Source organism: Anas acuta, chromosome 10 (assembly GCF_963932015.1).
Source record: "Anas acuta chromosome 10, bAnaAcu1.1, whole genome shotgun sequence".
Lineage (NCBI taxonomy): Eukaryota > Metazoa > Chordata > Aves > Anseriformes > Anatidae > Anas > Anas acuta.
The window spans coordinates 17,079,649-17,106,822 of NC_088988.1; the positions used below are offsets into that span (position 1 = coordinate 17,079,649).

Below are 27,174 nucleotides of genomic sequence, written 5' to 3' on the forward strand. Positions count from 1 at the left end.
ACAAATCATATTTTCACATGCATGAATTGCCCTTGACTAATTTCTCCAGTACAGTTTGAACATAAATAACCTTTCCTTTGTCAGTTGCATTTTTTTTAACTTTTCACCTGTTTATTTTTAATAAACACAGTGTGGATATGTGTATAGTTGTATGGAATGCTGCAAAGTAAATCCATATCCAAGTTTGGTTAAATATGAGTTGTTTTGTTTTCCTTGAAAATGTTAATGATAGATGGGAGAATTTCTTTCCCCTCCCCATGAGCCTTTTTTTCTAATCTCTCTTTCAGGATCATACAGTTCACCGTGACTTCTGATGTTATTCTTCCCCGTGGTAGTTAAACGTTTCTAAGAAAAGAATGAAATTAAACTTCTCTTTGTGACATGGGACATGCACTCAATAGTAGCCCTGCCTGTTTATTTAGTAAACATCCAAAAAGATAAAGGTTCACAAAGTCTTGGGTTCTGCAAAGTTTGACTTCCAGTAAATAGCAAGGGCTGCTTTCAGGGCTGCTGAAAATAATACCAGATACTGTACGCAGCAACATCAAATAACTCAGCAAAGAAATGCAAGGGCATAACAAAATTCCCCTGTTGCTACCCAAGCATCAAGAAAACACCTTATGCAGTGTCACCTAGTCTCTTCCAGACTGGAAGTGCAGAGTATGGACACTAGGGTGTCAGGGACAGAGGACAGGGCAGTTCCCACATTTGTTGCAGATGTAGGATGTGACCTGCCAAGCTATGCAGCTTGGCAGCAACCATGAAGATGATAAGGCTTGGAAAGCAAGATTTCTCAGTCCAAATTCAGCCTCTACAGCTGGGCTGCTATAACCTGGTGTGTTAAGGGAAAGCACTGTATTATAAAATGCTTTAACTGCGACAGGGCTGAGCATTGTTGGAAAAATGATATGATTTTATTACTTTGAGATATCTTAACAATTAGAGTAGAAAGCAGATAGCTATGTTTTTAACTAACTTGAACTTTTACACAGTGGTAAATAAGCAGAGGACAGTAAGATGAATCCAACAGCAGATAATTATTATGGAGTAATTCTTTTTTTTTTTAGTCTGTTGCTATTATGATCATGGTAGAAATGCACTAAATAATTTTCTTGATATCTCTAATACAATGTATGCAATCATTTGTTTGCAGATACAATGAGTGCTTCCTTAGAGATGTAACTAGAAAAAACATGTAAATGTACTACAGGATTGTCTGTCACTCTGCATATAACATTAGCTGAGGCACAACTCCATCATGTGTTTTCTACATCTAGGAATAACATGGAGACTTGTCCTGCTGACCTTTGGCCAAAATTTTATTGACAGAAGTGTTAATTTCATTCTTGAATTGTGTTTGATATGGGAACAATACCTTTTGTTCCCAACACCGTTTTCAGAAAATCTGGCAGCACTCCCAGCACCGCCTTTCCAGCTATGACAGGGCTATGGCCAGGGAGTGGGAAAGGATGTTCTGTCTCCTTTGGCTGTTGGTGTGCTGCACTGCACTGCTCAGGAGTACCTGGGCCTCAGTGTCTGAAAGACAAAGACATCATAGTGACTTTCTCACGGTATGTTGAATTAGCACCTCTAAATCAATGTTACATACAGAATACAAAAGCAATACTTAACATTACTGACCAGAAGATTTCAAGCAGAAAAAGATAACTTCAACCAGGAGCCCCTAAAGAGCTTTCTGTTGTTGAATTTTCATGAGGAAAATGCTTTTTTTCCTATTGTCAGATTGAAGATTTTAGTTATAAAATATTACTTTTTTTTTTTTTCTTTTTTTTTTTTTTCCTGAATTACATCCTGTGGACTTTTATCTGGATTCTATCAGTTCACTATGTCATTTCAGCTGATGTTATCTTTCAGATCTTTCACTTTTTATAAAATCTTTTCTGTGATAATCTAAACTACATAGTAATTTTACCATGAGAGCCTGGAGGCCACATTCTCCTCTTAATAATATGCTTGATGCAGAAATATGTTTTTCTATGAAGATTGAAGCTGTGGTTTAGGGGATTGGAACCTGCCTGGTGTTCAGCCTAAGAGAAAAAGCTTCAGCCTAAGAAAAAACTGCTCCACTATGATTTTCACTGTTAGCACTGTTTACAAAATATTCAAAGGTTATGCACTCCTTTAAGGGCATAGCTTTAGAGACCGTATTATAAACTCATGTTTGTAATTTAAGCTGAAGTCTTTGCTGAAAACTCAAGGGCTTCTTTTATTAGCTGTCTGAAGTTCTGTCAGTTTGGCACATGTATTGTTCCTTTTAGAAAAGGAATAGGGTGATAGCAAGTTGTCAGTGGGTAATTTTCTAATTATGTGGCATGCTCCCCATTTCACAGGCTCACTTGCAGTTTCAGAGAACCAAGATGATAAACATAAAACTGATATCCAAGAGGATAAACATAAAACTGATCTTCTGTCCATATAGTGACACCTCAGAGACTCCAAGAAAGAGCCAGTCAAATTCACATACATTCAGGTAAGGAAATTATGTGACTTTCCATTATGAAACAGTGAGAGAATGAATGTTTTCAGAGTAAGCTGCTTTGATTGCTGTGCTATAGTGGGCAAAATATTTTTAAAACTGCAAGTTTTAAGCATCTGGTGGGGGTGAGAGCAGAGATGGTTAAATCTTTACCTGAACACAAATTTGCAGGGAAACAAAGCCTGAGGGAGAAGAAACACGAAATATTTTCAAAAACATAAAGAATTGGATTACTTTTTATTATAAATAGGTTGCCTCATCAGTGTTTTGATTCAAGCTGGTATTCTGTGCTCTTCTTCATTCTGTTGTTATGCCAGATTAATAATTTGCTACATTATTGACAAGGCAAACAAGGTGGCTTTTACTTGTTTTTACATTATTTCGATTTACAGGATAAGATTATTACATAGATTTTCTTATGTGCTCAATGTTACAATTAATCTCACATTGTTGAAATTATTATTGCCCATGTCTATTGCAAAGCATTCCAATCAGGAATGACTCAATGTGGTTCAACTACCATATATATAGATTATACTACCATATATATAGATAGTCTCTATAGATTTACCTCATCACCTTAAGCATACCCTCACTTGACAATAAGAAAAAGTTACAATCTGAAAGGATTTACAAAATACAGCTGTATAAAATCTTCACCATATTCTCTCTCTTCTGTATTATCACAGTGACCCGCTGCATCTGATGCATTTGTAAGTTCTGTTCTTGCATATTTGGAGCCATAATTTACTTATTTCTATGCTCTCCATCAGAGTATTCTCAACATACCTGATACACGTTCTTCTAGAACACATAAATACAGAAGGAAGTTACAGAAGTTAACTATTTTACAAATGGAAAATTAATTCATTTGTCCAGGACTGAATAGGAAGTCAAGACTCAACAGAACTACATCTTGTTCCATCCTCTAAATCGCAGCAAAGTCTTTCCTCCCTAATTTTGTGTAGTTTTCTGAAGTGAGACACAAAAGCAATGTATTTGGTTCCTCTGTGAAGTAGATTTCATAGATATACTAAAATGGGCATGTTAACAATCTTCCTACAGCTACACCTAATTACTCAGGTTCTTGAATATGCATTGCAGAAGTTTTATCTACCTCTGAATTCATCCGTCTCACTACTCAGCTTTAATTACTTTACTTTTTCTTGTTTGATTAATTTGTATTGTTGTAGCATTGATGTACTCAGTGTTCTACTTAAAATAATTGACTAAAGAAACCTTAAAATTCTTTGCATGTTCTGTCTGTAAATTTACACCTAACAAGCCTTGAATTTAGTATTTCCAAGCCATCTAAAGAACATCAACTTGCATGTTGTACAAACACCATCCTATTGCAGTCTTTATCACAGTAAAATAGCTTTGGTTTTGTTTCATTGGGCTGCATGTTCTGAGCAGGATCCACAAGCACTTAAAGTGGGAGAGCCTAGGGCTGTGTTTGATCACAAGCTTCAAGAGATTTTCCAGACAATTTAGATGATTTTCTCTCTGCAGACAAAATCTCCAGAATTCTCTTTAATGTTTATCAAGGTAAGATCCACAAAGTGTTCCAGAAGTCTATTTAATTTAATTTTATTTTATTAAGTTTTACCCACCTCCTCCTGGTATAAAGTAAAAATATTGATTGTAATTTAGGACTTATTTTCAGTTCCACACATCTAACATGTTGGAATACCATGGTCACTACCATTTTATCTTGTGCTTAAGCAAAATAGGCTTAGCTGTTCAGAAGTGTAGCTGGACTGTCCAGGAGGATCACCTGTCATCTCTGCTCTGTGTAACTCCACACAAAGGATGGGAGTGCAGGGCATGCAAAAGAATGCTAGATACCACTATCTCCAAACAGCACAGTAACTGCTTTTCCAGCTGACAGAAAAGGGTTCAGTAATTAAGCCAAGCAGTGTGACACTGCACTGTTGGAATTGATTTCACTTCTTAAACTCGGTCTTCTAGAAGTTCACCATCACAGTTCTTGATTAATCCCCCTTTATACTGCTGAAGAGTAGTGTGAATTTAGAACTTTCTAATACTACACTTTTCCACATTGGTCTGTTTCAATACTATTTTATTTATTTATTTTTAAGTGCATAAACCTATCCAGATTTATTTATTTATTTATTTATTTATTTTGATGGTCTTGGCATTTTGGTATGGAGCTATTAAATGTAATGAGGTTTGAAGCACAGTTTGGGAGGCAAACCAATTTGCAGGCCTGATTTGTACAGTACATCAATTATTTGTGCATCTGAAGTGAAACACGATTATGGATAGAGGTTTTGTAGGGCATGGGTCTGTTTTATACTGTATTTTCCCTTTTCATTCAAATAGTAATTTTTTAGTTCTGACATTTAGGTTGCAAATTTTGTGATCCAGAGCACAATTATGACTTTGTTGTGAGATTACTGGATTTATTTAGCAACATCACAATGCAACTGAAAAAACAGAAATAGTTCAACATAGGGCTTTGTTTGTTGGTAGTGGAGAAATCTACTTAATCATAGAGTTTCTGGCAGGATGGTTCATATGACAAAAAAGGAAAGTTGTTAAATTCTTTATGGTATCCAAGAAAACTGAAAGTGGATTGCCAGAGGCTAACAGAAAAACACGCTAAACTTTAGCTATTCTTAATTTTGTCAGTGGTTGTTTTTTTGTTTGGTTATTATTTTTATTTTTTTTTTTTTTTACAGAAACTTACAGCAATTACTTGGAGTGTAGTAGAGTTCACTGAAATCACAAAATAAAAGTATTTATATTTTGTATGTTTAAGTAGAATTAGAACATAAGTATTTGTAGATTAATGTTCATTCTTTTAGTATGTCCATGTGCTGGTAGATAATGATGCATTTAATGAAAGGCAGAAACAGTCTGACAGTTGTAATGCTTATTAAGAAGGGGACAGGACAAGGATTGTACTGGTGACTCTAATACTGCATCTTGGGTGTCTTGAAGAATTTGATTTAGAACCATTATGTTCTTTGAGTGGAATGAGAATTTGGTGCACTGTGCATCTTCTCTTAATGTTTGCTGTTTATACAAAATGGGAAAAAGCAACAAGTAAACCTGTAGACCTTGTAACAGTAGTACTTAGTTTTTACATCCCATTTTCTCACATAAACAAAGCAAACCACCCTATAGTAAAAATAAACAAAAAGAAAATAAATAGATCTAGGGAAATGCAATAATTAAAGCATTAAGTATGGTATAAATAAGAATTTTACAAGATTTCTAGGAGGATCCTAGACACAGTCCTTTCCTGAGGTAGAACTAGGCTAAAACATTTATTTTCCATTAATACACAGTACTGATAACAGAGACATATGTACTGGAAAGTTGGTTAACAGTGACACGGTTGACTACTGTTGTGTGAAACTCTTAACTTCAAGAGCCTTTGAGAAGTAATAGAAAAAAAAATATAAAATCTCTGAGATTTCTCTCAGAAGACTCAGAGATTTCACTGCATGCCACTCAGAACCTAAAACAGATTTCCACATTTCAACACATTTCAACCCAACAATTAGAGAATATGCAGTTCAATGGGTCTTACAGTATACAAGGTATAATCTAGACATTTCATCTATGTTCTTTGGAAGGAGCTACTATTTTTGAAACCAATTCAGATATGAATAGCAACATGTTAGCAAAACTATTCTGAGAAATGTCAGGAAGGGTCTGTAGAAGGTTTTAAAGAATTGACAAAGAAGAGTTACAAGTATTGCAAGTGGGTAACAGATGACTTCAAGGTGTGAAATGCAAGGTCATTTTAATAGTAAGAGAGTAATAAAAATATCACAGTGCAAATATTTGAAGTCAGATGAGTTTGTCAAGTGCGTTTGGAGTAGATCAGAAGTTTTTTGGTCAAGTGATTTTCTGTGTATTTCATGATCAGTAGTGAATTTGTTTCCATGGTGTTAGATACTTGGCTGTCTCTCCTACACAGAACTGCATGGGAAAATTAAGCCCAAAATTGTCTTTAACTTGAAAAGTATACCAGTCAACATCCTTTCCACAGGAAATTTCCAATTAAAAAAAAAATAAAATAATAAAGAATAGGAGAGAGAGAGAGAGATCAAAATTCTGATTTTGCAGATGATATTTCAGATCGAACCATAAAGGCTTAGTGCTTCTCAATGGCAGACTCTGCAGTTTCAAGTTATAGAACCAGAAAATGATACATGATTAGTGACTTACTTATTGGGAAATTTTTGTTTGGTAGGACTCTGCCTCTCCATCGGTGTTACAGAAGAGGGGAAAAAAGGGAAAGATGTTGTTCCAGCATTATGAAAAGGTTGCTGTTCAATGAGCAAAATATAGTTTTCAGCAATAGTGTTGAACTGCATTGGTTGAATCAGTGTGCTGAAAATCATGAAATTCTTCTAGTTTCATTCAATGCAGGATTTCTTACTTCCATGTCAAAGAGGTGGGAGGCCGTAGTGATGTTGTTCTTCTTTCTGTGTAAATGAAGTACATCACCAGGCAGGTTTACCATGTTTAGGGGACAGGGCACACAGCTGGTGGAGAAAATGTGACTTTGCAATCGCTTTATTGTGTGTTTCAACAAAGCTCACAGACTATTTTAATTTAGTAGATATTTTCCATTTCTTATGTCCCTCCAGCAATTGCTTTTAGAGTTTATTCAAATTTGGTATTATCTCTTGCAGGTTTACCCTATCTTTCCAGGACTTTCAGTGGCATTCATTTCTTAAAAGTGTCTTGCCCAATTATGCCAACGTAAATACTAGCAGAGTATATCCATGCTAGGAAATTGCACCAGTGTAACTATAAACTGAGATAGTTAAATCAGCAGTGTGTTTAGACTTAAGTGCTTTGCTGGATTTTGGTCAAAACTCTTTAAAAGTAATGTGTAATTTTGTTTTTGTGCCAGCTATGGGACAAACTCAGCCACCTGTATTTGTATTGTATGCTCAGCCATGACTATGCCCCAGGTATGTTCAAAACTTAAAACAAGGGCAAGTCCAACTGAAATCATTCAGGGCTTAAGGCTATGCGTGAAGCTAAGCACCTGCTTAACCTCTTCCCTGACTCAGGAGGGATTTAGGCATATGCTTAGAAAGAATTATATGCTGAAGTTTTGTGCTGAATAAGTACCTTTATTTCTTAAAGTGGCAATGAATAAATTCTTATTTTGAAAGTAACGGGAAAATTCCTAGAATCAGTCAGCCAAAGATAATTGCTGTTTGGAGAGCTTTGAATGCACGCAGTAAGAAAAGTACATTTTATCCAAAGAAAAACACACCACTTTAAATCAGTACAGCCTACAGGGCAATATTATTTTTATTAACATGTATGCCGTAATGCTAAAAGTTGTTATACATTTGACTCAGCCCAATAATCACACAATGTAAATGATATTCAAACAGGAGTGTGTTACATTGCAAAGATTAATTAACCTGAAGGTTACTTTACACTATTCTTCAGGGCAAAAAGTATAATTTACTCTAAGGTTAAGGCACCTTTACCTTGCCAGAGTATTTTAAAATAGTTTTGAAAATTCTTTTGTTGAGGAGCAAGGCAATAAATTATTCCACAGAACAGATTAGGTAGTGCAAAATTCTGCCAGTAGACCTACTTCAAAAGTTATAAAATACACAACTGACTCTTGCTGGGCTACAAGGCCTCCAGGGATTACCCATTTCAGGTCAATTATACTAGAGAAGAATTTCACGTGGGTACTGTTCAGGTGGGCTTCAGGGACCACAAAGATTAGTGAGTCTCTCCTAAAGCTGAGATACCTCTTCCCAGTGGTATGCTTTCAGGAATATCCTTACTCCATCTTATTTTTTAGTGTTTGAACAGTTCTGCTTGAGATGTTAATTAAGCCTATAGAATCAAATTCACTACATATTATTACATTTTTAGTTTTCTCCATATAATGCATTTATATCTTTTCTGTGCAAAAAGAATGCCCATGAGTCTTTAGAAGACATAGCTTTCTTTATGAAACCAACTCTTGGGTTAAATCTTGGGTGCTTGCAATTAGTTTTTGTTTCCTAAATTCAGAGCGCAAGTTGTTTGCCCTGATGTTTTTCCTTTTAAAGCAGTAGACCTGATACACAAAGCTCTTTGAAAGGCTTTTGGGAGGAATATTTGTGTAGTACCATAGGAATTCACATTACTGCATGTTTCATATCTGTAGACTACAGTCTCAAAACTTGATTTCAGGTGTGTTGGAATTTGTTTTGCTCTGCAGAATGTGTTTACACAAACCTGTGTGAGACTTCCCCCTCTCTATACAAAAAGGCAAAGTACTTCTCTTTTCAGTCCCTTTTTCTTTTCCCACTGCTCTGTTGCCTCTCTCCTGTACTGGGAGCATGATAACATATTTAAGCAGTGCACAACATGACATTTTAGCATTAATCTGTAACGTTATTTTATTGGAATGTGTAAACATGTATATTTTTCACTGTCTCATACACCACTACAATTTCTTTTACTCTGTTAAATTCAGACGTAATTTAGGACGGAAAAATACATTTTAGAATTACACCTGCAGCATGTAGTATTAGTACGACTTTTCCATGGCATGACAGTGATGTTTCAACAATCTATACATATTGATTTAGGCTGATAATAAACAATTTGATTAGGCTCTATCTATAGGCTGTCATTTCAATCACTGTCACTGGTCCAATAGAGTGGAAGGCAGCTAGCAGACACATATGGCAAGATTTCTCAAAATAAGAAACTCTGGCCTGATTAGAGCCCTAGGTTCAGTGAATTGGACAAGACAGCTCAGCTGCCAGGTTATTAACTCCCTCAGAAAATACTCTGCCTTTTCCCCGGGGCCAGCCTGAATATTCTGATCTGGATCGATAAGCAATCTCCGGTGTGTACAAAATGCCAGCTAGAATCATTTGTCTCAGTGCAGTCTCCTTACAAAGGATAAAACACCTGCAGTATATGGGCTTCTCTCCCTCCTCCCCCACCTTCTCCTTTTTAACTAATGACCCACAGAGAAGGAAGAAGTAACTGAATCTATTCCATCATCAGGAAGGCTCTCTCAGGTTTGTTTTAATGATCACAATGGCTACCTTTCAATCTTATAAAAATTATATCAGTCATGGTTTCCCTGTGGCATGTTTATGTAAGTAATGTGAACTGCAATGTAATGACAAGTGTACAGATGTCATTGTAAGAGGGCCCTTGGCAAGAAGATATCTCAGAATGTCAGAATTTTAATAAACAGCGGACTGCTGGTAGGGTTCTCTTTGGTGGTTGTCTTTTATATTTGCAATGTGTGCTGTGATCTGTTACTTGGGCCAGAGACTTTTAGAGGGTGTTTAGCAGCAAAAGGTACCTTAAAATTGATTGGAGCAAAACTATTTTACAGAGTTTGCCTGATCCACATATATCTGCAGATTTGTTTGTACTAATTGTAGATTGTAGCCATGTAACTTCTACTTTCTTCACATAAGTACCAAAATGTGGAATTTTCATCTGAGTGATTTCAGAACTATCTAAACCTTGAATCTTGCCAGAAAACTACTTCATAAGATGCCTCACACTTCCCTCTTTTGGTTAGAAAGTGTAGCAGATTTGATAGGAAAGCCCCTGCTTTAATACCTTAGCATTGTACCATTCTTCTTTTAATCCCAGATAAAATCAAAACTGTAGAAGAACATATAAATAGCATTATAACGAACCCTCACACAAATAAAAGACAGTCACATTTACACTTGAAATAAAACATGACTGGGATTGAATAAGAATTAATGTTTTCTCTGTCTTTTCATCTGGATTATGCAAAATTTAAGAAGTCACAGGTGTTGATACTGGTCTCAGAGAGTGTCCAGCTGCAAAGTTAAAGGAAAGAATTCCCAGGTCTTGATGTGTGTAACTTCAGGTTTAGTGTTCTGATTAATTCAGAACCTTTGTCCTTTTCTTTTTTTCTTTTTTTTACTTTTTTCTTTTCTTTTTTCTTTTCAACCTTTAGGAAACAATATGTGCTTTGTCTTTCAAAGTTCTGCTTAATGATGTTTTGAGTGAAATTCAGTTCTAACTTCTTATGTAATGCTCCAGATCATGTTCCTGGGCTGTACTCAGTATTGTACTTTTTTGACCTTAAATGCAGTAAAAGAAAATGTCTATCTGCCAATATGTGCACTTGATTCTAAAATCAAATAACTTCAGAATTGTTGAAAGGTGCAAAATCTCCAAATTCTTCTTACTCACTGGTTATGTATTAACATCTCAAGACACAAGACAGAAATTCCTATTGTCCAAGAACTATATAGCATATCTCCTATGTTGTCAGGAAATAAAAGCTAAATATTCTTAGATATCTGCATTCAATGTTTACTATATGAAGTCTATACCAAATACCTGTTTTTGAGTACGGATCAAAATTCTTTCAAGAATAGAGACCAATTTTAACTTGTTTTTCCAGGCTATTGAACAGGCTCCTCAGCCTGATACAAATGCAGGTATAATTCTGACCTCAGTTTATTTAACTGTTCACCTCCATGTGCCTATATAAAACTTACATTAATATAAATTGGAGATCCATGCTTAGTTCAGAAATAAAATGGTATTTTGTGTATGTTTTCTCATGAGAGATTAGAAAGAAGGATTTTAAGTTTTTACTACCATCACTTGAAAAGAAGCTTTGCATGTGCTCTCTGTCCTTCTTTGCTGCATGATGTGGTTTTGCCCTGATAGTGTCCATAAATTTGAATTCTGCCTTCCAGACAGTTTTTTTTCATATTTGCTACCCAAAACTTCAGGAAATAAAAGATGCTTTAAAAAAAAAAAAAAAAGAACGACTTTAATGAATTGATTTCTCGATGTAGAAAACACATTTCCCATCAAGACACTTATTAGAATGTTTATCTCAGAGAAAATGCATACAGTTTATAAGAAAAGCTGATGTTATGTTAATTCCCATTATTATACACAGATAATATTGGGGAAGATGGAACAAAGTGCCTTTAAACCAAAGCTGATGACATTTTTTTCTTGTTTGCTACAGTTTTATTGTAGTGAAATATGTTCATTTTAGCAGTGGAAAAACATCCTAAATAGACAGCATAAGAGCAATAAGTTGTCACAATACAGAACACAATTTTAAAATGATGTGCTCTAGAAGTAAGGCTTTTAGACATTTTGGTTTATGTATTAAAACTTACCACAAATTTGATTGAGAATGAGCCCTTGATGGATATTTGCTGCAGTTATGCTGCATTAGACTCGATTTATCCACCACCTCTCATTGTTGCTATTGATTGATTTTTAAATTAGATGAAGGCAATCAGTAAATACCACCCAATCAAGTACTAAAAACATACAGGAGATTAGACAATTTAGGGTAATCAATGAAAATATTCTGTGATTTGCTACCACTCAATTTTGACCATAAATTACGACCATAACTTGCAAGTTAGTAAGCCATAAAACAAGTGGATGTGACAAGAAAAACTATAAGAAATGAATTAAGGAGATGAAGAGGAACTACTAGTGCTGTCGTTTAATGAGACAAAATTACTCTTTATACATATCTTGCATTTCTAGTTGAGTCTTGCCAACAGTAATGGAGTACCAGAGCACCAACACTGCTCCTTTCAGATTTTTTTTCTTTTTTGAAACATAAAAGCTTTTGTTTAACAAATCAGATTGAACAATAACTAATCCACCTAATTTTGTTACAGCAAATAAATTAATGTACTTTTATGTTTAAAACCTGCTGTTTGCTAAAAACCCTCGCCTACATCATAGGCACTTGCAAATGCTAATTTTAAAGTCACACTTCTACATGGTGTTATATCCTACAAAGTTTAAAGTGTAACAATAATTGAATGTTACTTTAGATCAACACTTTGAAGAAACCAGCTTATATGCTATATTCTGTGATACATTTCACCTGTCTCCTATATTCTGACAACAGTCAGGTTCTTTGTATTAACTAACTTCGGGATCTATTTGGTATTTCTAGGCAGAATCCATTCAATACTTTAAGGCTTAAAAGTTGCTTAAAAATATATAAACACTATTAACAGCTATAAGGTTTACTGGAAGAAACTGGTAAAATAAAATAAATATAATATCTATATATTATATAATTGTCTATAATTATACATTATATATATTATATATAGTACATATATTATATATAATATATAATTATATATAATACCTATATATCTATATAAATATCTATAATATCTATATATTTCTATAATATCTATAATAAATCTTCTTTAGAATAAGGAGGAACATTTAGTAAAGGTGTACAAAATAATTGTGGGGAGCATTGATCATAGAAAGGGGTTAACAAATAAGCCTTTGCTGAGGAAAACTTGTGGGCCTTTTTCCACATGAGCTAGAATTTTGACAGGCCTGCAAACAGCAGAGTAAGCTCCCTTTAATGTATATGAGAATTAAACACAGGACAACACTGCAGGAGGAATGAACATCCTGAGTTTATTCACATAAACTAAAATGAGATGACACAAAATATGCATTTGTAGAGCTTGACGACAGAGCATTTTCTTTGCCAGGGCATAAGTGTAAAATGCACATATGAAACATACTGAAAATGTATGAATTTATATTTGCCATGATTTAATTAATGTCCAGCAAAGACAGATTTCACATTACAATGGAGAAGGCAAAACCCCAGAGGAGGAAGAAAGCATAGTGATGTTGCAAACAAAAGATTAATCAGTGAATACTGACTCTGTATCAGTGGGTGGACTTTGTGTGAGAGGAACCAGGATTAGATCAGGATGATTTTGTGTGGAAATGCAAAGCACTGTAGGAGACAGATGTCTGGCACTAGCTTAAAAAAAATAAATAATAAAATAAAATAGAAGGTAGTTGTTCTTAGCTGGTTCTTTTTTAAAAGCAATTTCCTTCAGCCTAGTGTTTTAAAATCAGGACTCACTTTTCCACAGATGTCACTGAAACAGGGTAAGTCCATGCAAATGCTGGGCCCCTTGTGCAAGTTTCTTTCTCTGTCAGACGCTTTCCACCTGAATTCTGAAGTTTGCATTACAAAACTGTGTACAGGTCTGTGGTCTTTCAGATTTTCCATGTTGTCCAGTACATCTCATCTCTTTAAGACAATCTAGCTTGAAGAGGAGCTATACAACTCCCTAGTGGAATGGAGAAACATCTTCCACTTATTAAATCTTATAAAAAAAATAAAAATATATATTTAAAAAAGGTAAAAAATAACAATGAAATGGACTTTGCCTTAATTTCTAATTTCTGCATTGTATCAATTTCTGCAGGCTCATAAGATGATGTAAAATGAAACTGGGGTAGACACAGTTCTCTATAGTAGTATTTCTCCCTTTGTAGGCACCATTACTTCTGAACGTTTTTTCCTTTGATTTGAAATCTCTTTTGAAAATCCATCTCCAGCTTCTTTCTAAAAAATTCTGGATATGATCAAACCTTTGGAAATCTGGTAGAAACTTGCAGGATAACCAGCTAAATCATGCAAGCAGGAAATGAAAAAGATGAGAATTGGGATGGAGTCTGGAGCATTTGCATTCCTATATTTAAATATTTGCTTGAATTATATCTGAGTTATAAATATTCACTTATTTGTGTTTTGTTTTGTGTGTTTGTTTTTTGGTTTTTTTTTTTTTTTTTTTTTTTTTTTTGCATTCTCCCCAGTTAATGCTGCTCAAGGCAAAACAATCTGTTTAAGTTTTTTCAATGCATCAAAATACTGTTCTCAAAGTCATGTTTCTATGAGTTGAAAAACATACAGAGAAAAAAGAAATCTAGTAGGGAGGACAGGAAAAGGAGAGGAAAATCTCCTGCCTTAAAACAAAGATGGGGACCTACTCTGCATTTCCTGATCGACTGGTGCAATATGATGAAGCTGGTGTATTCAGTATAACTTTTAGAATAATTGCTTGGGAGGTAACCAGAAGAAGTACATTTTACTTTATCATGGTACATAAATAAAAGAGCAGACTAATTAATCATATAACTTACTAAAAGTGCTTTTTATTTTGCCATTTAGTATGCCAGAAAGATCATTTTCTTTAATGTATATACCCAGTATTAACATGATTTAATCCATCATGTTCTGTATTATGAAATTACTTTGTTTTACTCCCTGATCCAGCTGAAGATCATTAACCCACACTATTATCTAAGTCATACATCATTTGAGTGTATTACCTCATATAGCAAAAAAGCTACTTCCCTCAGTTACACACTCCAACTAAGAAATCATTTTTTCTAGATGTTGCTGACAAGTAGAGCTGTTTTCATTAGAAAGCAGATGGTTCAGTATTTTGATTCTATTTTACCTTCACATTTGCTCCAACTCCAAGTTCTTTCCTGCCAGTAACCTCATTGTTTTGTTCTCATAACATCCACATCCTTTATTCCAGATCTAACTATAAAATGTGCTAAACATTCAGGTTACCTTCCCCCCAAGTCCTCCTCTTTGAAAGCCTAATGTACTCTGCATCCTTGCTTGCTGTAAGTCAATCTTTGAAAAGCAATGAGAGTGAACCTAATCATCTGTACAGCAGCACAAGCTCCCACAGTGTTGCAGGTGTCTAAGAGTGCCAAAGATGTAATTTACACATTCATATTTGAGGTTGGGCCTGAAGTCACACTACCAGTGAATTTGCCACAGTAGAGCTTTAGGGCATAGTCTATCATTTCTTGCATTTGACAGTTACAGGGTTTATGATAGTTTGATATTTTCACCCTCTGAGTCTATGTAACACATGTTCTGCATGGGTGCCTGGTGTAGGGGTCAGTATGTAGTAGCCTGCAATGTGAACATAGGCATGATAAAGCCTAGCAAGGGTCACTCCTGAATCCAAGTATTACCTTGGTTACATTCAGTCAGCGATATGTGAATGTAATCTTATAGTAGAGCCAAGAGAAATGAATACCTAGTTGTCCAAAAAACAGCAATTTAAACAAAGACAAACACTTGCCTGAGATTTCTGAATATTGTGCTGCAAAGTATGGTTCCCCATTATTTCAGGTAGTCAGATATTCCTTGTGTCATTAGCTATGTCATCTACCTGGACATAAAAGCACTGTTTTTTTCTGAAATACACAGAAATGTATATGGCTAAAAGTCACTTTCTGTACAGTGCTTGCTCATGCAGGAAGCAGCCATGGCCTCATGTCTGTACAGTAGCCTTAAATAATATAGGAGCAAGGGGATTTCCACACATCTTTCTCAAGGAGCTCTTCATTTCAGATATTTGTGTAAAAGATCTGATGTGCATATTCCCAGGACTCCAAATTGCGACCATAAGTGATAAAGGCTTTCTGGAATGGTATCTGGACACCTCAGTCACAGTCTATGTTGGATATGAAAAAAAGGAAAGACAAGGTGGAAGTTAAGGTTTGTTCCAACTTTAGTTGCATTTGCATTTCATGCTTACAGATACTGATTAAGTTGATTAATTTTTTTAAAGCTGCCTTCTTTATAACACCTGTTTTGTGGGACAGTAGGAAGCACAGACATACATTTTGGAAGAAATATCCCAGTAATCCAATGTTATGATATTGCTACTGTATAATTTATCACTTGGGGAAAAAAATAAAAAAATAAAATAAAATAAAGTCATCCCTTCTCACTAGCTTTATGCATGCTTTTTTATTATTATTTTTTACTATATATATATATATATATATATTTTATTTCCTTACAGAGGAAATATAAGATGGAAGGAATTTTTTTTAAGAGTGCTTTGGGAAAAGTGTATTTGTTGAGTTAACAGCAAAGCAGAAACATGTAGTGCTCTTGATAGTCTGGGGAGACTTGTTTTCATTCCTTTGGGATTTGCAAACAGCAGAAAATTACCTGCTTCTGTTTGTTCAGTGTTTCCACAGACATAGGAGAACAGCTAACTCAAAATTCTGTGCAGAAATGCCAGGCTAATTCTAATGAGTTACAATAGATTGTGTTTTAAAACCTTATATAAAAATTCTAGTAGAAATGCCCAGTTAAGCCATTTAAATTGTTTTGAGCCAAAATAAGGACTGGATAGTTCCTGAAAATTGTTCTTGGTATCATTATAATAAGAAATAATAAATGATATTTTGAAATAGTTGCCCTTCTTCAAGTAGCAAAAGTAATTCCTGTTAAGTTTCAGAATGTCTGTAGTTATCTCTAAGGATTCACCTTGAGAAGCAAACTTGCATTCTAATAAGGGAGGAGTTTAAGTTCTCTCATTGCTTGAATAGGAAGCCACTTACTAAAGATGAAATCCTTCGAGAAAAATGCACATTATGTAACATTCTGTTCTTCAGAACATTCTGTTCTGCCATATATGCTTTGGTTTTGTTTGTTCACTCTGCACTTGAGATGATAGTCAGGAATTGTAGTAACCTAGGCAGACCTTCTGTATTTTTTTGTGGTTTCTGTGATGTTCAGCACAAACCCCCGTTTTTCCTATAGCTTCAGGAAGTTTTACTTTTTCTTTTCCCACTGAGTGTTTTTTTGTTTTGTTTTGTTTTGGTTTGGTTTGGTTTTTTTACATACAACCTAACTCATGTAAATAGTTATTTACTATTTGTCATTACTTTCTTACATTTGCTATATGTCATGTGCTGTACTGTCTCCTTTATTCACACTGAAAGTTATTATAGTGCTTGTCAGGAATTAGCATACAGTGCTGGGATGAGCATTTAATTTAGTTAACCTTAAGAACGACCTGTCTACAGATGAAATGCATCATAGATGATATGTGATTTAAAACAATGATCCTAAATAAACAGTTACATTTTTTCTTGTACAGTTTGCACTGAAATTATTGGAAGAAGCTGAATAAAAGCTTCGAATAAACAGGCTTACAAAATTCAAAGAAAAGATAATAGATTTGCTTTGGTTCCAAATATCGTCATCTAGATGAACACCAAGGACAATGTTTAGTTATAGATTAATAATCCATGGTACAAAGAGTTCTAAACAAATTGGGGGAAAACATAAAGCCACAATATTAAGCAAATCCGAGGCTGAAGGTCAGGCTGCAATTACTAACCATGCTCAGTTATATTATTTTTAGTGATGACACAACATTTAAGTTATTGAACTTGGCACCACAAACAGCCATGCATATTGTACAGGGCGAAGAAGTATGCAATTGGTTGGGGTTGATTTTTATATTTCTGTTTCTAAAGTCCATGGACTCTGGTTTGCTCTCAGTCAGATGGAGCCTCAGCATCCAGCCTCAATAAACCTCACCTGAATAATCCAGCTGTAAATATGATAGGGCAAAAATAGTAGGTGCAGATGCTGCTGCGTACACGTTAAGAGCCAGGCTCCAAACAGGGCATGGTATGAAGACAGGTTATCTTCTGCAGAAGGAGCTGGGTGCAGCTGTCTTTGGGACATCATAGGTAATTTAGTCACTGGTAAATGTGGTAATGTCACTGGTAAATTAGAGATAACCTTTTTACAGTGAGGTCCCTTGCAGAACTTTGAACATCAAGAAACTTTGAACTGCCAAAAATCACCAAACTGTCTAGTTTAAAGTTAGCTTGGGCATGTCTACAGAGCCTGGAGTGTAGCCCAGGCTATAAACAGCCTTGCAGGCCATTGCTCCATAGACAGCACAGGCCCTGTTTTTACATGGTCCTAGAAGTGAACGCTGTGAAGAATGTTGATCACCCTCTGTCCAAAAGGAGATTTCTGTGCCACCACAAAGTTCCACAGCATAGGTTGCCAGCTGTGACAGTGACTCTGTTGAATGGAATTATTACGAGCTTCTGCAGATATTATCTACTCCACAAGCTATCAGTTGATTATAGGTGTGTTTGTTTGTTTGTTTTTTATGGTAACTGTTGTCTTCTGACAGTGACACCCGTTTGGTTTAAGAATTTACCTCTAGAAAATTAGAGAAAAGCTGGCCTTTGCCTTATGCCTTTGATTGTCTCACAGAATGTGATTTAGCATGGATGTGACCCAAGACTTTTGTGTATTTTGTGACTACCAAATGCTGTAGTTGGAAGTAATTATCAAAACAGAAAAAGGATGTAGCTTAAAAAAAAAAAAAAAAAAAAAAAGTACTGTGAACTTTTTGGTACAAAACCTTGGATAGTACCTTAGTACCAAAAAACAATCAGTGGTTTTAAAACCACCACAGAGTATCAAACCCTGGCAAAATCATATTCCAAACTAAAGAAATGAGAAACCATGGGAAATTGTAGTGTAGCATCTTGACAATTTAAAAAAGAAAAGAGTTATGCACACCAGGTGTCATTCTGGGATTTATGAGTGAGAATGACTGTATAGGGAGTGCATAGGCACTCCTGATGTTCACATAAAATGTGCAGACATTTCACCTGTTACTATATGGGACTAAACCCAAGTTTTTGAAATTATATCTATAGTAGTAAGAAAATTTAAACAGTTACAAAGAGGTATGATACTGGGCACTGGCAATTTATTTATAAAAATGTCATTGGCATTTATGAAAAGTGTCCAACTTCCATTCTTTTTTTTTTTTTTTAATTTTCAAATAACAAATGACCTTTTAAAATTCATAATGAGGTATGAAATAAATGAAAGAGTACTAAAGGTGAGTCATTCATTAATCATAAGCAAAACAGGGCTGAAATCAAGGACACAAGAGCACAAACTGTAAAAGTAATAGGTTGCATAATCATTGTATTTAATATTAACTATATTATGTTTTTTCCTGTGAGTTCTGAGAAGTCGATTTTTTATGTTTACATGAAACTAATCCAAGGTAAATTTTATTTCTCAATATTATTTTATCCTAGTGGTTGCCTTTCTTTTAATAAAGTAGAAGACATGAATTCTAGCTTTTCATGTTGAAGATTAAATAGAAGGGCTTAACAGGAACCTTTAAGTTTACAGTAACTTTTGATTTAAGATATTCCACTTTTGACTAGAACACACTGATTCTTATAGCTATATCCCCTTCTTGTTTGTTATGGCAAATCTCCCATTAAGGACATAAATTCACCTGGAATTTGTCTTTTTGGCCAAAATAAATTGTTATTCATATTTGGCTGTCCAAAAAAGACCAAGAAATATTTGAAACATGCTGGACCTTTATCCTACAAGAGTTCAATCTGCAGTGATAACACAACATGCAACAAGTTTGTCCACAATTTACAGGTAACTTTTAGTATTTAAATGATTGGAATATTTCAAATGGATATTGTAATAATAATAATCTTCCCTCCCATCATATTTCAGCTAAATACATGTACACAAAAGCATGATAGGCTGGAGGAAGATAAGCTGGACTGGTGACACAGACACATGTCAGCTTATTTTAAAATCACTAAACAGATGCACCTCCCTGTTCCACACACATTTGTTTATCTCATCTGTGTGGAGCTAGCATTGATGTTACTTTTATTTGTTATTTCAGAGCTTGCTGGGGGAAAGAAGGAGGACCGAGAAGGAGAGAAAGGAAAAAAGTTCAGAATGAGAACTATGCACATAACATGTATAAAGGTACTTATGTATTTTCTGAACTACACATCATGGTACTCATTCACCCCCTTGTCAGCTTTGTCTGCAGCTCTCTCTGTGTAGACCAGCAGTGATTGGGGGGACAACCCTTTTGTGGGCTGTGTGCTGCTATCCCAGCATGGCTGACAGCTGTGGGCTGCACACCACCTCCCTGAGGAGCACAGGGAGGCTCTGGGCAGCTCTCTACAGGGGTTGCTTGCTCCCATTTATATGTGCCATCATGCTGGGGTCTGGGAAACCCAGATATGCTGGCCTTGGCAGTCCAAAGTAGTTCGTCTTTTCCAGAAATGGAAACTTGAGTCGCCCAGCAGATCTTGTGTTGTAGTTCTGACATAGGAGCTGTTATTGAAATTATTCTCATGCGGTTGTCCTCATTGTCATACATGAAGTCTATGTCACCCTTTAGAATGTTACAGCCCACTCCGTGAAATCCTGTAGCCCATGTTTGAAAGGCTGTGGCATGGGTCCGAGATGGTACTGCAGGCCTTACTTGGGATCTACCACAGAGCAGTCGTTGCTCACTCTCCTTCTTAGCTATAATTAATGGATGTTGTTTCGGTGCATGCCAGTGCCTGAATAAACATTTGTCTACGTCTAGAATATAGCAGGCATTACTATGCCAATGTGTAATACTTAGATGAAGAACATTTTATCAACATTTCTGTTAACGATCTATACAACTTTAAGCAAAGTCTTCTCTGCAGTTCTGTCTTCAGAGAAAAAAAAAAGAAAAAAGAAAAAAGTAGATTAAAGGTACATAATCTTTGTCCTTTGTATCCTTTCCATACCCCTTAATAAAGAATTTGTCTTATTTTTTAAATCTGTAATTTAACTGATTTCCTGCCCTCTCTACCCCAAACTTTCTATATTTTATAAATTTTGTTGGTGTTAGTTTCACACAGTGCTTAATGTGTTTCTTCCTTATATATAGAAGAAACTATATAAAAGCTGCAAGGTGTTAAAAAACAGTAATTGTTGATAATGTTTTTCTTTCTATAGAAATATAAAGTGTATGCTGCTTAACAATGAGATTTGGATAAAATTTTAGGACTGGATAACTTCAGGCAGAAAAAAAACAGTCACTACACTTGTTTAAATTTTGTTGTGATTTGAATGGTATGCTATTAAGAATGAGGAGTTTGCCCAGGTCCATTAAAAATCATGTTCCATTCAGGCCTATAAGTAAAAGGGGAGATCCCCATAACATGTTTATCTTCATTTCAGATGCAGGTGGTTTAAACATGGTGCTCTGGTTTAGATTCCAGAGCAAATAGGTTACCTATGATTTTATCATTGCCAGAAAAAGATTGCCAAGTGCTGCCTTTCTCAGGCAATATGGTTAAAGGGTTCACCCTGTCCTCAGTGGTCCTCTGGTTGACTGCTTTTCCCAAGCTCCGGATCAATCGTTAACTCCTCACTTTTCAGTTAGGATGAAATACCAGAGAATGAAGAAAATGTAAATATTTCCAAAATCCAAAGGAGCAGGAAAAATTTCTCATTCTTCCCTCCCCTAAACAAGACACTCACAATTATAAAGCCCATGAAGTCTTCTCTCTATTGGGTCAATTATTTCTAATTTTTTTGAACCAGATTATATTTTTGAGGTAATCTTCTAACGTTGTATCAGAATCTTCAATTCAGTACTAGAAATATTTTGCCATGGCGCTGAGAAGTCTGTAACGATAGGAAATCTGGAAAAAAAAAAAATCAATACCATATCAGATTATTTTGCCTTGTTCCGGTACCCCTGCCCTGCTCTTTGTACCAATAAGCTCTCTGAAACTGAGCTGGGCCTCCTAAAAAAAAAAAAAAAAAAAAAAAAATCTCTTATTGCAGAGCTTCTGTTCTGCTTTCAGAGAGTGTTGTGACAGCTGAGATGGGTGGTCATATTATGTCCAAAAGTTAAAAGGTGGCAGAGAGCTTGGCTTTTGAGGGGCCTTGGATTTTTTTGTCTCTTCAGCATATTTGAAACTGTAGTTAAAATATCTACAAGTGTATTCATGAAACATATCAGAGATGAAGGAATGCATTTTAAGCTGAAGTCCTATCTGAGGTTAATGATTAAGACTGTGAGAACTCAGCTTGGTATTTATTGTATGACACAAGTAAATTAAACTCCAAGCAAGTCATTATCTTTTTTTTCTTTTTTTTTTCCTTTCTTTCTTTCATTCTTTCTTTTAAAGTATGCAGTGCCAAATGATTAACCTCTTTGGTAGCAGGATAGTAAAATCATGGGGGCAGGCAGTACCCATGGAGATTTTTTGCTTAGACTCCTTTGTCCAAACACTGTTAAATAAAGGGTAAAGTACTTACAGAAGAAGGCTGGCTAATAAAAAATGTTGATCACTAAATATGTTTTACAAAGAATATATTTATGTTTCATTGTACTATTAAAAAAAAAAAAAAAAAACAACTGCGTTTTACATCTATTCCTCACTTGCTGTCACAGTAAATCGCACCTTCTTTCATCTACATACATGCTATAATAAATGCTGTTTATTTACTGCAGGAATTAGCTTTCCACTTATTGGAAACAGGAAAAAAAAAAAAAAAAAAAAAAAAAAAAAAAAGGAAGATTTCCATACCTTAAGTCTTCAAGTCTTCAAGATTGGTTTTGACTCACACTGAGACTTATCAGGTAGTTTTGTGTTAATTTGAGTTCTACACTTGTTATTTTTTTTTATATTATTTTATTCCTCCTCTTTGTGAAGTACAGAGCCAATTTTTTTTAGAAATTGAAAAGGTATTTTATTATATGATAATTTATTTCAGTCCATCAATATTACCTATTGAATACTTCTCCCTTGGAAAACAGATTGAGTAGTAAAACTGGTATAGTTAAGGTAGAGCTCAGTAGCAGGAGAGAAATAGTAAGCCTGTCTTAAAACCTAGGAAATTTGTTTCTGGTGTTTCTGACTTAACCTACTGACAAACAAATAAAGATGGAATTTTGCAGTTTCTTAACATTTAAAAAGAACAAAAAGATAAACAGAGAATGTGCTCAAAATGCATGCAATAATAGGAAGAAATGGTCACTTCAAAATTTGGCCATTGTCAAATGTCTTTGAAATTCTGCTTTGTATCTACAAACATGCCTAATTCAAAATAGGTTTTCAGTGAACAAAGAAAGGCACTTTACTCATCTATTTTCTTGCCAGATTTCAGTTTGTTCACAAACATTTCAGTACTGTAGCTATTCTTAAATCCAAATTTCAACCTTTTTAATCCTGTGGGAAAAGTTTTTTGTTTCACTAGAAAATAGTTATTTTTCTTCAAGTGTAAATATTACCTATTGGGAAGGATATTGCCTGGAAAATTCTCCCTGAAATGTGAACACTTCAGAAAGTTATTAACAAATAATAATAACTATCTCACTGTTAAACCTGCAATTAGACTTCCCTGTCTAAAAAGACTTTATGATTTCAATTCCATTTTGCAATTTCTATTTTTTTTTTTTTTTTGCAAAATCTAAATTTTCTCGTATCAACAAATAGTAGATGGCCAAACTGTTTGGATACAAATATGTCTTGAGAATATCATCAAATCCATTTTAATTTCATTCATGCCTTAGAGATAATAATTTGAAGAGCTAGTCTCTGCTTGCAATTAAGCGTAGAGAAAATAGATCTGTCCCATAATTTATGTCTGCAAAGGTTGGGCTGGATTTGTAATTAATGTTTGCTCCTTTTAATGAAATACTCCAAAGGTCTGCACTTCTGTCATTCATGGAGGTAATTTTTCAATTGATTAGTAAAATAATACTTGAAAAGTAAATGCACCTGCTTTAGCCCAGAAATGTCTTAGTCAGGTAGAGACAATGATTGGAGTGCTAAAAAAATATCATTTCAATACAGTAGAGACTGGAGTTTTACTCCTCCAGAATTCAGAACTCCCACTAAAGAGGAAAAAGGAAAAGGTAATTAAACCTCCAACAACTTATTCAGTATGCTTTTATCCAATTTAATTCCTTGGTGGTTTTCAGCATAGCTAAATAGTTTTAGGAGCACATGCCTGAACTGTATATTAGCACAAGTGAAATATTTCCAGTAAGCACGCATTACAGCAAGACATAATTTTTATAGCAGTGTATCTTAGTATTTTTGGAGGACATGAACAAATAATTTAATATTGTGAGTTTGTTTCCATTTTGAATAAACACTCAAAATTTTATGGCTCATTTAGCTCTTATTCTGATTTTCTTTTTAGACTCAAAACTTTCCAAGACTAAAAATGCAACACTTGAGAGTTAGGGTCCTGCAACCGCTGGTTAAAAAATGGCTTGTAATGTCCTTTCTAAAATAACTGCTACAAAAGAGGATGAAATAAAATAACAAGCCACCTGTACATGCTTTCAGGGCATCTCTAAGGATTTTGTTTGAATTAGTCACTAAAGAAAGGATGTTTGATGACTTCTCTTGTTTTGTTAATTTAGTCATTTTGACACAAAGAGTTACTATTCCTGTACTACTGAGACCTCACAGTCTGTAGTGATGAACTTTCAAGGGATGATTGTGAGCCAGACTAGACCAAATGCAGAGTATAAACCAGAATCCATGCTAATTTTCTTGAGGGTCGCAAACGCTGTAGTCAGAGAGATTTTGAACCTCCTGTCATTGGGACAAGGATTTTGCTTTCAGAGAAACAAATAAATGTCGTGAAAATAGCCCTTATCCAGTTAACTGTGTGGAGCAGAGCAATACAGACATTTTCTGGATCCTCATTTATGGTTTCCTAATCAATGTGCTTTATGCAGTGATGTTTGGGCCATGCTGGCACTGGCTGGCTCAGAAGACAGCTGCTGTGAGTCATCTCTGAGGCGCTCGGCTCTCCACATGCAGTGACAGGAGGCCCAGTTTGAACCAGGTGTGCCTTACACTCATGGCGGCCGACACCATTTAATACCCCCCTCCCTAAAGGATTCCCTTCCTAGAGGATTCCATCACGTTCACAGCCATCTCCAAGAATCTACCAGTACAGAATACCTGCTTGGTATTTTCCTATCCAGAGAGGAAACACACAGGTATTGGTCTCTGCACTACTAGAACAGAAAAGTGATCAGGATTTAGCTCTTCTCCCACGATTTAGGAGAGGAAAGAGAAATGATTGGAAGTGGAGCTGTGTTAGAAGTGCTGTTGGGCTAAGCTAGGGGTTGGCACAGGAGTGATGGCAGGGGACACAATCAGTGTGTGGATGTCATTTGGAAATGTATATGCTTAGCATCACTGTATTATCTTGCCCATCATAATATTACTCTTTAAAGATAAAAAGTTTATAGTTTTGACACTATGGTTTTAAGTGTTTGAATCACCTGAAGGATACAGCTTTTAGGCTCAAAGCATGAGCAAATGAGCACCTAAAGTCTTTAAAAAATCCGGGCCTTGAACTTAGTTTAACGCCAATTAAAGTCAACAAATGCTGAGTCAAACTCTAATTCTTTTTGCACACCAGAGAATCAACAGGTGAAAATCCCAGTACTGATAATGTTTTGCCATTGACCTAACAGGGTCAGGATTTGATTCAGAAAGACATAAAATGACATTGATATTTCATCACTGCAGTCTTGGATCAGATTCATAACAGTGACCCAGGACACAAAAATCTGCATAATCCATTATGACTGTACAACTACCCAGCACTGTCTCACCATCTTCTACCTTGTTTAAAGACAGGGACTAATCTATAATTTTGGGCTGCCCTTATTCCAGCCAGATCAGAGAAGAATGGAAAAATCCAGGGATTCATTTCTCAGTCACCTTATTTAAACCCTCTAAGTAAATGCTTGATTTTTTGAAGTGAATCTAATTTTAAAATTCTCTTTTGAAAATGAGGGCATTTTGTTTCTTTCGACAGCTGTTCTAAAATGGCTTTGTAGTAAAACTGGAAGGTAAAAGTCAGATTCATTGCTGTCTGTGAGTAAAGTACTTATGATTAACAATGTGAACGGTAAAGAGTGTATATATAATTCCTTAATGATGCTTAATGAAATATTTAATTCACGGCCAGCTGGAAAGATAATCTTGGATAATAAAGGGAAATTAGAGGATGAACTGATTTCTGTAATGTAAGAGTACACTGCTATGTAGTAAATCCTCTGTTGAATGATTAGTTTTGTTAATCTATCTTTCAGTTTAGGGGAAGAGGTTTGACAGGGAGCTTTTGAGGAGGTCAGACTGGCTCATGCATTTAGGCAAGGTCCCAGCTTGGAAGCTATTTTTAGGTCTGGGAGTGTAATTCAGTACAAAATCCTGGGTACACTTCCATATATTCCTAATGTTCTGGGGAAATTTGAGTTTTGCTATTTCTAATTTGTCCTATTTTTGACATAACAAAACTATGATGATGAGCAAATACTAAGATTGAAGTGATAGGATGAAATTGTACAGGATCCTTTATGATACACCAATGAGACCTGTGGCCACACCAAACCAAAGTTCTCAATGGGGGACTGCATATCATCAACAATTATATAAAATAAACTGATAAAATACAACTGTATTCTGCTGCCCCCTATTAAATTGTTTTTAAGGTTTCAAGTGTAAAACACAAACCATGCATTCTGGATGATAAAAATAATAATTCATGGACCTAAGTATACATAAAAATAAATTTTTAAACTTGTGAAGGAAATAATATTATATATAACATGGCAGCTCTTACCTTAGCAGATTTTTGATGCTATGAAATAATCTGAATCAGGTTTGTTGCCAGATAAAATTAAATAAATAAATAAATAAATAAATAAATAAATCTGACATAAGTTCACTGAATTCAGTGGAATTCCTTGAATTTGCTCAAATAGGCAAGCTTTTCCATTGCCATTCTCTGCATTTTTCTGTAAATATACAGAGGTGAACCAAATCAAAATCATGTTTACAGAAACACTGAGAACCACTGAAAAGTTAAAACACTCATTAAAGAAGAAATTAAGCTGAGCAAAAAAAATAAAAATAAAAATAAAAATAAAAATAAAAGCTCTAGTTGCATGAGGCTTTGCCTCCAGATTGGTTGGATCACAGGTGTGGCAATTTCTCCGCAATTTCTGGATTAGTAAATACACAGAAAAATTCTCACCTCTGTTCTTTCTTCTGGTCACTGTTGAACTTTGCTCTGCATTGCACCTTCTACCTGTTTTAAGTTTGCAAACAGAACTATCTTATCTACTATATAACAATGATTTAGTTATATCTTGGAATATTTTCCT

At 35.1% G+C, this 27,174-nt stretch overlaps 1 long non-coding RNA gene across 3 annotated transcripts in view; it reads left to right on the forward strand.

Annotated features, from left to right (window-relative positions):
• LOC137862171 (uncharacterized) overlaps positions 1-27,174 on the forward strand; it is a 235,464-nt gene that overhangs the window by 108,847 nt on the left and 99,443 nt on the right. For 2 of the 3 annotated variants that reach the window (XR_011100074.1, XR_011100075.1), the window contains exons 5-6: positions 2,352-2,491; positions 19,870-24,993. This is a non-coding gene — a long non-coding RNA (uncharacterized lncRNA). The remainder of the gene's footprint in view (positions 1-2,351; positions 2,492-19,869; positions 24,994-27,174) is intronic. The other variant, XR_011100073.1, reaches the window with a different exon arrangement.